We start from the raw sequence: 18,028 nt of genomic DNA, 5'->3' as shown, positions 1-18,028 counted from the left end.
CAGCAAGTAATACCAACATACAAAAACTTCAACGTTTTCAATCGAAAGTACTGCGCCAGATCTGTAATGCCCCTTGGTATATCACGAACCACAGATTACACCACGATTTACAGCTACCAACAGTTTGCGAAGCAATATCTGCTGTAAACTCTGTATACAAGAACAGACTATCCTGCCATCCAAATTCGCTGGCCACGGATCTGCTCAACATTTCACACGTAAAAAGATTAAAACGACCAGACCCTTTGGACCTCTAGTAATTCAAGAAAAATAGAGCATAGTGTCATGGTGCGGTGAAATAACAAGTTTCTATTCTGGTGTTTTCTAAATATTTCCTTAATTTGTGTTTTTAGCCTTGTAATTCTCATATGTGTGTCAGTGATGTTTACCTGTATTAAACTCTGTTTGAAGTGAAAGTTTAAACTAATTGATTATCATAGATTATATTTATATTATATTTTACCTGAGTGCTCACCACTGGGCACCTTATTGCTTAACCTTACCTTACCTTAACAATAACATATTGCTTATTAAAAAAATTTATTAAAAATCCTTTGTAAAAGGTATATATTTTTAAAAACCCAAACGGGCTGTTTTAGACAAAACGTTTTCGGAATCCATTATTCCATCATCAGTGTCCTATAAAATATATAACCACTTAATTAAAAAGAACGTGAAGTTAAAATTTTGACTAAGGTTAATGTAAAGTGTGGTTAATACTTACTAGGTGTACATGAATGTAGCCACTAAATACATGGGTAAAAACCCGTTAACAAAAATTTAGTTACATTTGTTTTACATTATATTATATAAATTGCTAGGATGCTAAAGTTACCGTTGGATTAGGTAACATGGCGACATATGACTCCACGTTGAAGTTGCAAGTCCTGAGACGGTGCAACCTGCAACTTCAACGTGGAGTCATATGTCGCCATGTTACCTAATCCAACGGTAACTTTAGCATCCTAGCAATTTATATAATACAATGTAAAACAAATGTAACTAAATTTTTGTTAACGGGTTTTTACCCATGTATTTAGTGGCTACATTCATGTACACCTAGTAAGTATTAACCACACTTTACATTAACCTTAGTCAAAATTTTAACTTCACGTTCTTTTTAATTAAGTGGTTATATATTTTATAGGACACTGATGATGGAATAATGGATTCCGAAAACGTTTTGTCTAAAACAGCCCGTTTGGGTTTTTAAAAATATATACCTTTTACAAAGGATATTTAATAAATTTTTTTAATATATGGTATACAGCCAAATACAGGAACGTAGATTCCTTGTGGATATTGCTTATTGTTTATAATGAGACAGATTGCAATAAACATTGGATGTTAAATAAAAAAAAACTTTTTTACTATTTTTTTATTTAACAGCTGTATAAAATCTAAGTTTAGTTGCGACAAAATATAAAAACACATACGAAAGCTGAACTCTTTAGCCTTAAAACCCATCTTGACTTCTGTCGATAGGTAACTTAAATCAAAAGATATCGAATTTTTACCGTGGAGCTGATACAAATTTTATTGAACATTGATTTTGCCCGCGTAACTGACATGCAAAATCGACGGTCGCTTCAAGCGTTATTTCTCAGAGAACGGTTTATTCTACAAAAAAAATGTCTATAAACATTTTTGTTTAAAATTACCTCGGCTACATTTTTTATTAAAAACATTTTTTTCTGCGGTGTACAAATTCTTGTTAAATCGATTTATTTGCGTTTTTACCCCTTGCGAGAAAAGTTTCAGTGGAAAGTTCGAAGGTAAAAGTCGTAAACTATTATTCATCTTTTTTGGGGTTACAAAATTAATATGCTTGGCAAAATTTAGCTTGTTTGTATGATTTTTGGAGGTTCAGTGGCATTTTCGTCTCTAACGAATGGAGCTTATTATCAGTAGTAATATCCCTAGGACATTGATAATAGACGAGATAATTTCATGACAATCGAAAGCTCGTTCCTTGGTAACAGCATGAAATTATGAGGCATTTATCAATGTCCGAGGGATATTCGGCGGATAATTTTTCGAAAAAAAAAATCATAACTCAACATAACGAAACATTTATTTATTAAAAGTACAGTTAGTGAAAGTACAATTATTAAAATTTAAGTTAACATTAGATTATTTATTATATTATTAGAAAATTCCATGAATATTCCCCAAATATATTTGTGACTGTAGGTTGTATTTCTGGGAATTTTTTCTTTGATTAGCGCATTTATACTTTGAACATTCTCATTGCCGAAACGTGACATTTTGAAATTTATTTGGATGAAGTTGTCAAACTCGATCGTGTTGTCATAGGGATTGAAAATTGCACTGAATGAAATTATGAGTCTAATGTTGACATGATTGGGTGAAATTGTTCCACATGACACAAAATGACGAAATTTGAATGGTTGTTAGAACAGTCGAAAAATTATCGAGTTTATAGATTAATTCCATTTTTTTACTGTTGCTAGTTAGATTCTATATTTTGCTTATATCTGCTATAAAGATCAAATATAATAAGAATATTGTTTTATATATAATATTAAGGCATTTATTTGTTTTTAGTTCAATGAATATTTCTTCTTTGATAATAAGTAACAATCCGTTTTTAACAATAAGGGTCTCCATGTTTCTTTTGATATTTGAAGACCTTTTTTAGTTACAGAGAAAATATTTTCAAAAGGTATAACGCATAGTGAATAAACTTCATTAAATTCAAACACAACTTATTGATTAGAAGTGGCGAACCGACGTAATTCCCAAAGGTACTTGAATTACTAACCACGAGGATCGCTCGGCGTCAAATTCTAAACTGCGTCCTCTTGTGGGGCGGTCAATTGTTGCTCTATTCTAAGCTTTGCCACTAATAAGGATATGTCATACAGTTAGTAAAGCCGATTACTTTAAGGAAAAGCAACAAGGTGAGTATTGGAAGTAAAAGATAATTTAATTGAAATATCTATATATAAATAATAAATAACCCAAAAGACTTAATTAATAAAACTGAGAATTGCTTAACGGTTTATTATGATTTTATAACTGTGATGATAATTTGGTAATTATACATAAGAGAAAATAAAAAAACTGAATTTAAATGAAAAATCATTACATCCTTCATCCTATGGCTCTATGCCCCATTTCGATCCCTGATCTCACTTAGTTAACCTCTCCATTTCTTACGGCCTATGACTATTCTCCTTTAAGATTAAATACCAAGGAGATTTCTTGTGTCCTTATCCACATTATCCTCCCAGTGCTTTCTCGTTCTTCTAATAGGTTTCGTCCTCTTCATGCTTGTATTAAACGGTACAGTTTCAGTTTTTTTTTTGCTGTGTTCTCAATCATTATTTTAGCTGCACGTTTTAAACTTTGCGGGCCTCATTTCTCTGAAATAGTATATTTTCTTCCATTTTGCAGATAAAACACAGTACTGTGAAACCAAAACCTTCCTCTCCTATTACAGACAATCGACATGTGACATGAACAGGATTATTGCAAGACTTATAGCTATGAGCGCTAGTAGTAGTATTCTGACATGTGACACAAATTGGTTCTATGTACTCAGTCCTCTTTAACTGACTAGATTATTCGTCAATGTTATTAGTATCAACATTTGTAGAGTAATTGTCACCTAGATTTGAAGAACTAGGTTCAGCCACTATAATTTCTTAATAAACATTATTACTTATTAAATTCGTATCAGGATTAATAATTTCACAATTTTCAGGATTTTCAGGTTGTTCAAGTAATGTCTCTATGATTTGAGTTTTATCATTCCATGCTACATTTAATCTCTCGGTATTTAAACTATGGTGCTGTATCTCAGTACTATCGTTACATTTCACATTTTTTAATTTCTGTAACTGTTCTTCTGTTTTAATGATCATCAACAATTGAGAGGGTAAGTATATTACTACCTTTTAAACCAGCTTTAGGATCACTATTAAATAATGATTTATAAGGAGACCTCCCGATAATTAGATGGAATGAAAATTTTTTTTGGTATTGACAAAACAAATAACCAAGAGACTACTTGGTCAAATTTTTGTCCGTCATCCAAGAATGTATCAGATTTTCCACGTCCTGGTTGCTACGTTCAACGCTGCCCTGAGTTTGAGGGCGCCTTGGGCTACCATATACAATTTTGCAATGAGGCCAGAGTTCAACCACTTCCCTTACTTTTGCCGTAAACTCTCGTCCCTTGTCAGAGTGTAAAATATATAGAGCACCAAAAATCAGAAATATTTTTATAAGCTTCATTCTACCTCACTCAACAGTTTCGTTTTCAATGGACGGAGGCTCAAAAACTTTGTAACAATATTTTAGAAATTAAGCAGCTATATATACGCCGTCAAGACAATATTGAAAATCAATTAAGTCTCCTCGAATATCAAAATCTTGAGAAACAATAGGTCCTGTTATATATCTTTTCTGAGAAATTTCTCCTATTATTGCATGTGGGACAGAGTGACATAAATATTTCAAGAGCTTTTTTTGCTATATAAAATCGGCTCTTAAAACTAGAAACATCATTTTGTCTAGACCTCCATGCCCAAAATATTTATGTAGTGTATTTAGTATATGAAAATATTCCTCTTATGGTATAATTCGTACGGGTCTTCTGAATTTTTTCTTTTTAATATAAGATGTCCTTCATTGCCTACTGTCATGAAAATATTTTGTTAGCCAATAATACGACATAGAAGTCCGGTTTTCTTTGTTAGTCATGGACACCATCGCATTTTTACTTTTTACTTCTTTCTTTTGGAAGATTCTTTCATTAGTCCAAGGTTTTCAGGAATATCCTTAAAATAAATAATAGAAAATAGTAATTTTTGAGCAGAAAATTTTAAGGTTTTGAACTACTAACCTATTTTTAATACTGTATATTTATTAGAAATTACTTTTTCTGCATGTAAAATGTCAGGCGCCTGTTTATTCATCATCATCATCACTGGCTCGACAACCCTTTTTGGGTCTTGGCCTGTTCCAGGGTTCTTCTCCATTCTGATCTGTTTCGTGCTTTTTTTTCTCCAGTTTTTTTATTTTTAATGTTATATCATTTTCTATTTGTTCTAAGTATCTCAGCTTCGGTCTTCGTCTTGTTCTTTTTCCTACTGGCATCTGTTTGACTATTTTGTTGGGTATTTTGCCTTCTTCCATTCTTTCTACATGTTCTATCCAACGCAGTTGTCCTATTTTAATGAATGTTATAATATCCGGATCCTGGTATATTTTGTATAGTTCAGAGTTGTATCTCCTTCGCCATATTCGGTTTTCTTTTGTGCCCTTATATATGTGTCGCAAGATTTTTCTTTCGAAGGTGGCTAACAACGTTTCCTCTCTTTTATTGAGTGTCCAGGTTCACCTGGTTCGCCTGTTTATTAGTGTAGAATAAATAACGTAAACATCCGATTCTGTCGTTTCTGACTTGGGTAACAGTATTTTTTTTCATATAATAGCAAATTATTGGTTAAAATAATAAAATTACAATAGTTACCTTAATGGAAATTTTTATGATCAATCAGTTTATATTCAAAATTTTCTTGAAATTTGAGCTTAGTTGAATTGCTTGAAACCAATTGCATTATGTCTAATTTCACAGTAGGACTTATTTTGATTCCTTTTTTATCATTTTAATTCACAACAAGAACAACAGTGGTTGCCATCATATTGTAAACCATCTGTTGAATCACTTTTGAATGTTATCATAAAGATTCGACTTAATAGCTAATCGTTCGGTTGAATGGCGTTGTTCCAATCAATCAAACTTTTCAACCAGTTAACTGGTGCTACTAGCGGTACTGTGGTCAAGAAATAAACTACGTCAATGATGAGGCGGCTTTTTAATCAGTTATGTCGTTGAACTTTTTAATTGCGTGTGATTGAATGGCGTTATCCAGTTAAAGGGCTGACTGTTTATACAAACGGCTAATTTAATCATCTAGCTGCGACATCTACAGGTAAAAGATCGTAGTATTGACGGTGGGAGCAACGTCTGTATGCCCAAACTTGAGTGGAAGTGTGACAGATAAAGCATTCGAAATGAAGAGATAAAAGATTGTACGCGCGAACTTCGCTTTGAAATGATAAGACGGATTAAGCCCATTAAGGCATAATTTGTTGTATAAAATGATTAATTATTTCCTTTTGCCGAAATCAGTATTAAACTCTATGTAATGTAAACAACAAAAAACAAATTAAAAATGCTTTAAATTAATATGTGATGAAAGGATAGGTTACAGTTATTTAAAAAATTCAAAAAGCTTGCAATTTCTTTTTAGATAAAAAAAAGTTCTAACTAATTTTTTGTGTTATAATCTAAAAATAAGCAAAAAAAAGATTTTCTTTAATAAAAAATAAGCTATTAGTAGACATATCTGATAATCAGTTGAACTGTTCTTGAGACATTGATACAAACATACTTGACCAGCACAAATTTTATAGGATCGTAAACGTTCGTTCTACTTGTTTTTTCTTGCGTAGCCTAACCTGCGATTTTATGATTACAATACACGCACGCACACACACACAAACTAAACTTTTACTCCAAATCACTTTCCTTTTCATCTTCTTCATTTTCAGTTTCAGAGTCCGAAATCTCACCTACATTTATAATTAAATTATCGACAACTTCGTCAAATTGAGGTTCTAGTTTTAAAAACTCTTCTTCGCATTTTTTTTGCATAATCGCATCGTTTCTTCCATTCTTCGACTGAAAATTCAGAAAAACACTCTTCACAAAATTTTTGCACAGCTTTTATATTAAATGATAGGTTCTTTTGTACAACATGTTGTTTCAGAGACGACCATACCAATTGCATGGGGTCTAGATCAGGGTGATACGGAGACAAACGTAGAATACTATGACCATGCTGACTTAAAAGATCATCTATAACATATAATTTAAAACTCGGCTTGTACATTTCTATTTAATTATACAAATCTGGTTTTAACATATATCGTCATCGAAGTAAATATTTTTTGCTCTTAACCACTGAATTATTTCACTCTTTCTGGTATTCGAATTTGGTGGTTTGTCTTTTTGCATATTGTGGTAAGGGGCGTTATCAATTACAAGCACAGAATTCGTGGGTAAATTGGGAATCAGTTTTTCCACTAACCATTTTTTATAATTCTTAAAATTAATTTCGTGATGATAATCTCCCGTTAATGAATTTTATTTAAAAATTAGTTGTGCATTTTTTATGAATCCATTTTCTCCACCAGCATGTACTATTATTAAACGTTGTCCTTTTGATATTGGCCTCTTAAGTCCTTTATTTGAATCATTATTCCAGCAAGTATCAACTGTGTGGGAAGCGTGGATGTATGTTTCGTCCATATACACTATCGGTCTATTTTCCTTTCTATAGCTTTTAATGGCACGTAAATACGACAGTCTTAAGTGACGAATGTCTTGTTTTTTCATCAAAAGCTTTCTGTTGGTTTTTGCTTTTCTCCATCGAAAACCAATAGATTTGAAGACTTGTCGTAAAGAATCCATACCTCCTGAGTAACCGGTTTCTTTACATTATCTCCAAATATTTAGCATCGTGGGAACAATTTTATCTGTGGTATATGTATTTATTATAATTCTTCTTAATAAAGCTTTATCAGCATCGTCGAGGTCAGTTTTAGGTTTTTTTTTTTGTTTCTACGTTTTTTCGGAGACTGGAATGACGAACTTTCACGAGCATTTATTTTACTTTTTTCTTTTACGATATTTCTAATACTGTTCCGATACACCTGTAGCAGCAACAACGCGTTTATATAGCCGGTCGAATGGAATTTGCGGCGCTCCTAAGGATTTTTCTTCCTTCATAAATTCAAACACATTCGAAATTACTTCCCGAGTTTGCCCATTAAACTTATGCATTTTTAAAATGCTTTTAAAATCCATCTTTTAGAGTATTTAATCCGGCACTGTTTATTATGTTTCTTAGTTAAAGAGGAAACAAGCACTGAGTCTAATATCTATTTCGAGCAACACGTGGTAGGTGTGTCTACTACGCCGTCAAAGGAGGGGCTTAGCGACCGGCAACAGTAGAATCTGTGTACAGTACACTACCTTTGATTTCGTTATAATATGTCATGACGATCTCTGGTTTTACTGTCACTTCATCTACCGCATCATATTAATGTAAAGTTAATAAAAAATCACACTCTTTCCGTTTTTTGGGTATATATAAAACAATGGTCCTCTCTTTCTAAAATACAAACATGCTTGATTTTTCAGGCCTCTTAGAATGAGTAAACTCAACTGGAAGTACATTTTTGTTTTTTCTAAATGTTCTGTATGTATCTGAGAATCGTTAGTTTATCTTTGTAAAGTTTGTCTGCTAGTTAAGAAATTGTCCATAGTTACCTACATTACTAACCGTTTTAGATATCGGCGTATACATTCTCGAACAAGGAAAATGTTGGCATTATATAGTTGATAAGACCGAGGTGGTTGTTTTCCGATATAAATTTTCATTTTGGCTATATAGAACAAATCTTAACATCAACTAGAGCGTAGATCGTTATCTCATATTTATTTGGCTGTTGGGGCATATATACTTTTAAATTACACCTTTCTCTAAATGCTTCTAATTTTTTATTAAGTGTAGTAATCTCAAATAAATTAAAATGTTTTGTAAATTTTGAGTGGAAGGTTTTCAAGACAATTTAGATTTCCAGACATTTAAATAAATATATTGGTGTTTCCTAGAATAGCAAACAACACACCGTCTGTTTTATTCTTACCTATAAAACGAGGCTCCGTCAGAACATCATGTGGAATATTTAGAACGTCATTAATTTCCATATTGGTATTTGGTCTTGCACTTTAATTTGGTTACCATTTACACTCCAATCATCATCAGCAGCATCCATTTAGGTTTCCGAATTGTCAACCTCGTTGTAAAAACGTTAAGAACGCTCCTGTTCTTTTTTTTAATCCATAATGACGACTAACAATCAAAAACATAGCTATTTTCTTAACCCTTAACTGGTATGGTGATTTAAAATTACACTTAAAGTATGGCGGGGTCAGATTTGACCCTGTGCCTTTTTTTGCATGCAGCAAATAGAAAACAGAAAAATTTTCATTCAGATCGAATATAAATCCTTTTTATTATAAATAATAATGTTTACATATACTTTTTAATAATATCTGGCCTACTTCTGGCTAAACTTATAAAAATTAACATGGCTTTTCTTATCTGTAAAAAAAAATAGAGAAAAAATTAAAAATAATTTTAAACGGAATTGTTTTAATCAAAACAAACCTAAACCTAGGGAAAAATACTTAAAAACATGAAAAAACATAATAAACAAAAATTCTGACAACTACATTTTGCGCAGTATTTTATTGTTCGGAGCAATTTGTACACATGTTGGACGTTTTGCAATGGTCTTTGCAAATATGCCTGCTACACTCGTCACATACAATTGGATGTTTGTTGTCACTGTAAGGGCATAAGAAGCATCTGGCACGCTTAGGTTGTCGACGTTGAGGGTTATCTATGCTTCGTGGGGCCTCATCTGGGATATTGCTGATTCGCCTTATGGTTACCTTCAATTCCCGAGGAATGTTTTTCATTTGACTTCTTCGAACTAAGTGTTCGTTGATCATTTCTCTCCCTAAATCAATAAGGAAACGGTTACGAACCATCTCATTATTTGGATTAGCAGCATTATAAATTATGCCTGCATTTGCGGCGGAGATGTCCATCATTCGGTACCACAAAGTTAGAGGCCAACGCCGAGTACGTCTTCCTACTTTGTAATTGGCACAAATTTGGTCCAGTACATCAACGCCAACTTTCGTTAGGTTATAAAAGGAGATGATGTCTGGTAATTTCTTTGCTCCTTCTTCGACCATGTTATTATGGTGCATTGTAGACATCATGCAAACTGAGCGATTTCTTTTTGGAACGTATGACGCAATTGTTATATCCTTAGTAAATCCAAAAAGCGAGGAAAGTGGTTCACGTTGCTTACTAGCTAGGAACTCTTTAGGTAACTCCCTTTTATTCCGTCTAATAGTACCTACGTATGTCAAGTTTTGGCGTTGCAATTCTTCAACCAGCTCTAGTGACGTGAACCAATTGTCCCCTGTAATATTACGGTTCGAATTTGCTATTGGTTCAATCAAAGTTAGCACAGTTTGGGTTGGAATAGATAGCTTCTTTGGATTTGCCCTATTTTCATCTTTGCCCGTATATACAAAAGCATTGATCAAATAATGTGTACGAGCGTCACACAAACACAATATTTTTAGTCCGTATTTCACAGGCTTGCTTTTTATAAACATACGGAACCTACACTTTCCCCGAAATCCAACCAACATTTCGTCCACGGTTACGTATTCCCCACAAGAATAGTTTATCTTACAGTTTCCAATAAATCTGTAAAACAAATTTGAAATTGCAGCAAGTTTATCTCCGTCTTCAATACGTTGTCGTCTAGTGGCTGGATTGTCAAATCTTAAGGCTGTTAGCAGGAAACTGAATCTCTTTAGAGTCATTGTTGCACGAAAAATGTCACGACCTGTTCCATCTGTTGCAAAAAGCGAATTTATGTCCTCGTGACTCGACTTGAACACTCCAGCTAGATAGAGAAGACCGAGAAATGCTCGCATTTCTACTTCATCGACATGATTAATAAACTGACATGACAAGGCCTGATCGCCATAGGTTGCCTGCAGTTCAGTTATTTTCTCATTCGTTCTTGCGATAACTTCATTTATAATGTATCCATCGAGAAAAAAACTGAGCGCCTGCAAGGGTGTAGTTGGCTTATTGGTCCGACATGGTCCCGAAAGGCCAGGAATATGCGACACTATGTTGGTGACGCGAGTACGGCTAGACGCAGGTGGCGTTTTCGCCCACTTTTTTCTATTTTTTTCCGTAGAAATAGCCACTTTCATCCCCAACAATTTCACTTTCAACAGATAAGCTAACTTCTTCGACAGAGTGCCTATCACTGCCATCAACAGCTTCATCTTCACTCTCACTATCAGCATTGTAGTCACTATCCGTATCGTGATCACTAACAATCGTCTCTGCATCGGAAAGGTCGTTGTCGGTATCCCATAAAGTTTCAGCAATATGTTCAATTTCCTTTTGTGTCAAAGGCGCCCTTTTGTCACGCACGTTCGACATATTATACTTCGATCACAACTCTAAATTGAAAGAACAAACAAAATTGTATTTTTTTCTGGAAAAATAACAGTATTGTGCTTCTTACCCGAAAACGAGAAATTATCCTTTAACGGTATGGCAGGGTCAAATCTGACCCAATTCACAATATTCACGTGGAGCCACTAATTGCTTGCGGGCGACTGATAGCGGAACTGAAGCAGTTGCACGCCTTGAAAGAATACCTCAAATGGTATGTTGCCATATCGCCTAGTTTTTCCGAAAATTACAAAAGAATTTCCAATAGGGTCAAATTTGACCCTGCCATACCAGTTAAGGGTTAAACCATTTTTCATAATGCGATACAAAACTTACTTGGTAATATATAACAAAGGATAATGCGCGGAAAAGAAGTCCGCAGATAAGAAGATAATACTCTCTATTATGAACATTAAAAGGCTAAAAAGAAGACATCAGGACAGTAAGCTATTAAGCGCTACGATCCTATATTGCCACGCCATATTTAAGTATCTACATTTGGAATATCGAGTTCATAGTATTTCGTAATGGCTAGGATGATTCTTCTGCTAAACCCTCCATTCTTAATGTTGTCTTTTGTGCTGTTGACTCCTAAATAGATAAAGCTATCTACGTTTTCTAAGCTAGGGTGGTATTACCAGACGTTTATTGACAGACCTACTAGTCTTAGACTGTTTGGGCCAGTGACTTAATTCCGTATACGTATTCTCACCTGTTGGTTTGGTTCTGCTCACGACATTTATGCCATCTACATATAAGTACGTACTCCAGTGCTAAATTAAACAATGTTGGTGCCAGCCCAACACTCTGTTTTAATCCGTCTTTTATTGAAAACAAAAACGGGTGTGGCAGTCCAGTGGGACTGCCGGTAGAAGTTATACTTCTATACACGCGTTCGCCGTTAAAAAATTATATAGAAGTCAATCTGTACAATCAATACATATGTAATGCTATAGGTAAAAGAGAGCAGAAAGAGAAAAAGAATTAATTATATAGGTATATGGTGCATCGTTTGCTGTATATAAACATTTGGCCTGTAATAAGAGTATAGTAAATAAAGTATTGTATCAATATTTTAATGAAAATATATATTTTTATTTATATATATGTATAAAAGGAGTTGAATGCAAAAAAAAATTTACACATACTCTGCAGTAGAATTCATTGTTTATTTTGTTTTAATATGTTTTAATGTTTTGTATTAATATAAAAATTACAATACAATAAATACACTGCAATATAATTCAATATAATGCAATATAAATTAAAATGTAATAAGTATTTAAAACTGCTAATATACAACAACTTACTTTACGAAGATTTTTTTTTTATTATAACTAATAAATTAACAATCAGAATAAAACAATGTATTCTATAAGTTAATGTGATGAGTTTAGGTCCTGTCCCTTGGTTCTGGCGTGATGTGGTCCCCTCCAGTGAGAGAATCACGGGTCCATGTTACTGGTCTGTTGGCCAACGTCGCTTTAGTCTTCTGATAACTCGATGTTGAGGTATTGCGGAAATTAATGGATTGGAGTGTGTGTTCACTTTTTGAATGTATTGTAATTTCTTTTGCTGGTATACTTCTTTCACTGTTGAGATATTGAGATCCTCATAGATTCTTTGGTTGGTTACGTACCAGGGTGCATCAACAGTTGCTCTTAAGATTTTTGATTGGCATCTTTCCATAATAGCAATATTAGATTTACTACTACAGCCCCATAGCTCTATGCCATATGTCCATATTGGTTTGATAACTGTTTTATAAATTAGAATTTTATTATTTATTGACAGCTTGGAGTTTTTTCCAATTAACCAATTGATTTCTTTTTGTCTTAGTTGTATTTGTTTTCTTTTTTTGGTGATGTGTTCTTTCCAACACAGGGTTTGGTCCAGGTGTAGCCCTAGGTATTTGGTTGTTTTAGTCCTGGGTATTTCCTCATTGTTGATATATATTGGTGGTGGTGTTTCTCGTCTTAAAGTAAAAGTTACGTGGGTTGACTTGTTTTCATTTATTTTTATTATCCATTGTTTTAGCCAGTTTTTAAGCTCATACAAATAGTCTTGGAGTTGTTGTGTAGCTATGTTAATGTGTTTGTGACTTGTAAGTGCTACTGTGTCATCTGCAAATGTGCCAATTGTTACGTTATGCGATGTTGGTAAATCAGACGTATATAATATATATAATAAAGGTCCCAGGACGCTTCCCTGTGGAATTCCCGCCTTAATGGGATGCGTTTTGGATATTTCTCCATTTACTTTTGTTCTAAACTGTCGGTTTTCCAAGTATGATGTAAGTATTCGAAAGAATGGTGGTAATATTTGTTTAATTTTATAAAGAAGTCCTTTATGCCAAACCTTATCAAAAGCTTGACGTACATCTAGTGATACCATTGGGCAATATTCCTTTTCTTTTAATGCGGAATTGATTTTATGGGTTATTCGGTGGCATTGCTGGATAATGGATGTTGCTAATACCGCGACAATTTTCGCATTTCAGTTTATCCCCTTTTTTGTAGATTGAGCATATAATCTCAGTTTTTCAGTGGCTAGGGATCTTTTCATCGTTTAAAATCTTGTTTATGCGCATATGCATTTGTCTTACTAGGTGTTTGTCACCTAATTTATATAGCTCAGAGGAGACGTTATCAATAGCTGTCGACTTGTTATTCTGTTTTGCTCGTATTGCTTGTTTTACTTATTCTATCGTCGGGGGTTCTATATTTTCAGGGTCTTCCTCAATGAGGTGCATATTCATATGTTTTGTATTTTCTTGCGTCTCTAAAATAGTTTAGAAAAGGTTAAATATACTAACTTTATTTCTTGTTTATCACATTTTATTTGCATTTTTTATTTCTGCATAGATTTGTTCGGGGTTCGTATTATTCTCTTTAGAAGAATTGCGTAGATATATGGTTGCTTTACAAATGTTCTTCCATTTTCCCTTATATCGTTGCTTTACAAATGTACTTCCATTTTCTGTATATTATCATTTTAGTATATTCTTTTTGGCATATTTTATCGGCCCTTTGTCTTGCATTTTCAAAGGTTGTTCTTCTTTCTCTGGCTCTCTTTCCATATATTTTTTATGTTTTTGATTTTTTTTGTATACTCCTTTACACTTGTAATTAAACCATTCTGTTTTTGTTTTTTTTTGTTTATATTTTTTTTTGTTTTCTTGCTGAGTCAACTACTTTTGTTTTGATTTTTTCCCAATGTTCTTCGGTACCTAGACTGCCTCTATTTGTCAGTGTTTGTGTTATTTCTCTCTCATAGTTTTAATTAATATCTTTTTACTATTTTGCTTTACCCGCTTAGGCTTATTAGCATAACAAAATACAAAAGTGAAGAATGAAAAATACAACTTTCATATAGGGTATACAACATATATTTTAATTATTTATGTATTGTGTTCATGTGGTATTTAATATCTTAATATCTGTCTTCATTTTTATATATTTTGTTGTTTTCTTAATTGTTCCTGTTTGTCTCTCCTATTTATCTGAATTCTGCATCCATATTTTATTTCTACTGGGAGATGGTCAGATCCACAGCATACTCCTTTTCGTGTCTTTACATCTTGTATATTTGTTACGCTCATTTTGTCTATCAAGACATGATTAGTTTGGTTGGCAGTTGTTTCAAGAGGTATAATGCATGTCGCTTTGTGTATATCGCGATGTGTAAAAAGAGTCGTGCTTATGATCATGCTTTTTCTAGTGACAAAGTTGATAAGAAATTCTTATTCTCCATATTCATTGGTGTTTTGTTGGAGCGAATGTTAACCAATGTGTATTGAGAAAAGTGCTTCTTTGCCTATTTAAGGATTCATATCTCCTAGTACGATTTTGATGTCATTTTTTGGTGAGCTATCGTATACGTCCTCTAGCTGTTCGTGTAAATACTATAATCTTTGTTAGGTAGTGTATGTTATTGACTGAGAAAATAAAATATTTGGTTTTAATTATTTGCTCTTATATTTTTCCATTCACTGTTTTAAAATCTAGTATGGCATCATCTTATTACTAATTATGAATCTTTTCCGCTAGATAGTATTGTATGCGTTTTTGTGACTTTTATTTCGTGTCCTAATCATTTAGATTCTTGTATTGATGATAGTTCTATTTTGTATTCGCTAAGATCGTTCAGTACCAGTACTTGTGCTCCTTCTTTATTTAATGTCAAAACGTTTCATGTACCGAGTGCGTAGTGCATGTTTCTTTGCTTTGTGGTGGTTTTGTTGCGTCTGTGATTTTTTACTTTTTAGGGTAGCTTATAACTAGCTCATTACGCAACTATTAACCTAGAGGAGCAGAATTTTTGTCAGTTTTTATTTCCTTGGTCGATATGGTTCCACATGGTATTGACTACAGAGACCAACACAAAGATGCATTTAATAACACCCGTGGACAAAGATTTATGATAGATTATGTTATATCCAACAGAGATATACATCCATCGAAAATAATTGACGTACGATGCCTCAAATCAGAAGATGTAGGTAGCGATCATAGCCTATTCTCCGTTCATAAATTGTTGAGAGCACGAAATGTGCCTCAAACTCATAAAACGGTCGTAAACCATAGGCGTTCCTGAGGTGTTTATTCATTAAATAATAATATAATATTATTTTTTAATACTGTTATATATATAATATTAATAATATTTTAATACTAATATATTTAGCAAAAAAACAATTAAAACTTTCACGGCTAATCTTATGTAATTATATTATATTAATAAAAATAAGAATTTAACCATTAAAAATTTTGTAAATAAGAATACCTTATCTCTTTGGATATTTCAATACTAATCTTCGCGTTTAATCTCTTTACTAGAAAACCTGGAATTCATATCCGAAGGTACTATTCGTTGCAAGATAATTAGGATGGAATTCCCCAGATTTTTAATAATATAATGGGTATGCTTTGGCCACGTGCCTCGTTTCTTCAAATTATATTCGAAACTTAACTTAAAAGGGTGAAGTTATTACGAACGAAAACAATTTTTTTGTTTAGTACGTTTTTGATCGCATGTAATTTACGGCTCGTCGGTGTGTCCGCGTCTACGGCAGTAATTAGCGTCTCGAATATTTCTTTTGCGAATTATATGCAGTGCGTGAGTGATTTTTTATTCCATATACCTACGAACATATACGTACCTTTCGCTCGTGCTCGTTTTGTTGGATTGTTTGTGATGGCTTTATCATCAACATCATCAAGTTTTACACCGGTACTGTTGCGTACAGTCAGTAAGTCTGTCTATTCACCAAGAGAAAAGACTATTGTCCTGAATGTTCACGATGCTCTGGTTTCTCAGAATCCCACAAACACTGTTCGCAACATAGTCGAAAGTTGTGCCAACATGATTGGCGTAGGAGAGTCAACTATATATAGGTTCCTATCAGAAAGAAAAAAACACGGTATAACTAACCCAAACACAAACGAACACTTAAAGAGAGGAAAAAAGCCTATTGAAATTGATGAATTTGCCAAAATTGGTATTCGAAGGAAAATTCATGGATTTTTTTTTTAAAAGAAATACCAAACCTAAACAAAATTTTACAAGAAGTTAGAGACGACCCGGATTTGCCTTATATCGGACGAACTAAATTGTGGTAAGTTTTAAAAGAATTAAATTTCCGGTGGCAGAAATCAGACCAAAAATCACTTTTGATTGACCGGGAGGAGATAATATGTTGGAGAAGAAATTATCTAAGATCCATACGAAAATTCCGGGCTGAAGGAAGGCCCATCTTCTACCAGGATGAAACGTGGGTAAACTCAGGTCATACTCTAAAAAAATTCAGATATAAAAAATAAAAATATATTAAGCTCCAGGCAAGCCTTTATAGAAGGTTGGTCTACTGGTATCTCCTCACCTTCTGGTAAAGGCAGTTGATTAATAATTTCTCACATTGGCAGTAAAAAAGGATTTGTTAAGCATGGTTTGTTGGAATTTCAGTCCAAAAGCACAAAAGACTATCACGAGGAGATGACAGCTGATGTTTTCGAAGAGTATTTTGAGCAGATGATTGAACACATACCACCAAATTCAATTATAGTATTAGATAATGCACCTTATCATTCACGACTAGTAGAAAGACTTTCAATGACTGCGAAATATACCACTGCGAAATAAATCCAATTGAACTCATTTGGGCACAAATAAAAAGTTATGTGGCTAGAAAAAATACGTTATATAAAATACAAGCTGTACATGAATTGTTATACGAGTCTTTACAACATATTACAGAACAAAACTGGAAAGATGCAGTAAGGCATGTAATAGAAGAATAACAAAAAATGTGGGATCTTAATAACATAATTGATGCGACCGTAGAGACACAACCGCTAATTATCAACCCTCAAGATGACTCGGATTCCGAAGTTGATCCTATTTATTTTGAATTTGAATAGTTTTCTAATCGTAATTATATAAGGTATTAAAGGGGAAAGGAGCAAAATGTCGCCTGTCAAAATATTCAATGTGTTTTAAATGTATCCATTTTTTTTTAAATCCTGAGAAAACTAAACAGCATTTTTGAAAAATTGAAAGGCAGAATGAAATATTTATTAGAATAAATAAAAAGTTTCTTTTGCATGCAATATTTTCAATTAAAAATTATACTATATTTTCTCTTTTATTTTCACCCCTCTTACATAACATATTAAAACAAACATTGTAAAAGTTTTCAGGGACTTTCTGCCCTCAGTAATAATGTACTCTTTCATTCTGCGTTTAAATTTTTCAAAAATATTTATTAGTTTTCTACGGATTCGAAAATAATGGATACATTTAAAACACATTGGAAATTATGCCAGGCGACATTTGGCGCCTTTCCCCTTAATTAAATAAAT

Source organism: Diabrotica undecimpunctata, chromosome 4 (assembly GCF_040954645.1).
Source record: "Diabrotica undecimpunctata isolate CICGRU chromosome 4, icDiaUnde3, whole genome shotgun sequence".
In the NCBI taxonomy this organism is placed as follows: domain Eukaryota; kingdom Metazoa; phylum Arthropoda; class Insecta; order Coleoptera; family Chrysomelidae; genus Diabrotica; species Diabrotica undecimpunctata.
The sequence above is the reverse complement of the archived record's forward strand: the minus strand, read 5'-3'. Positions refer to the sequence as shown.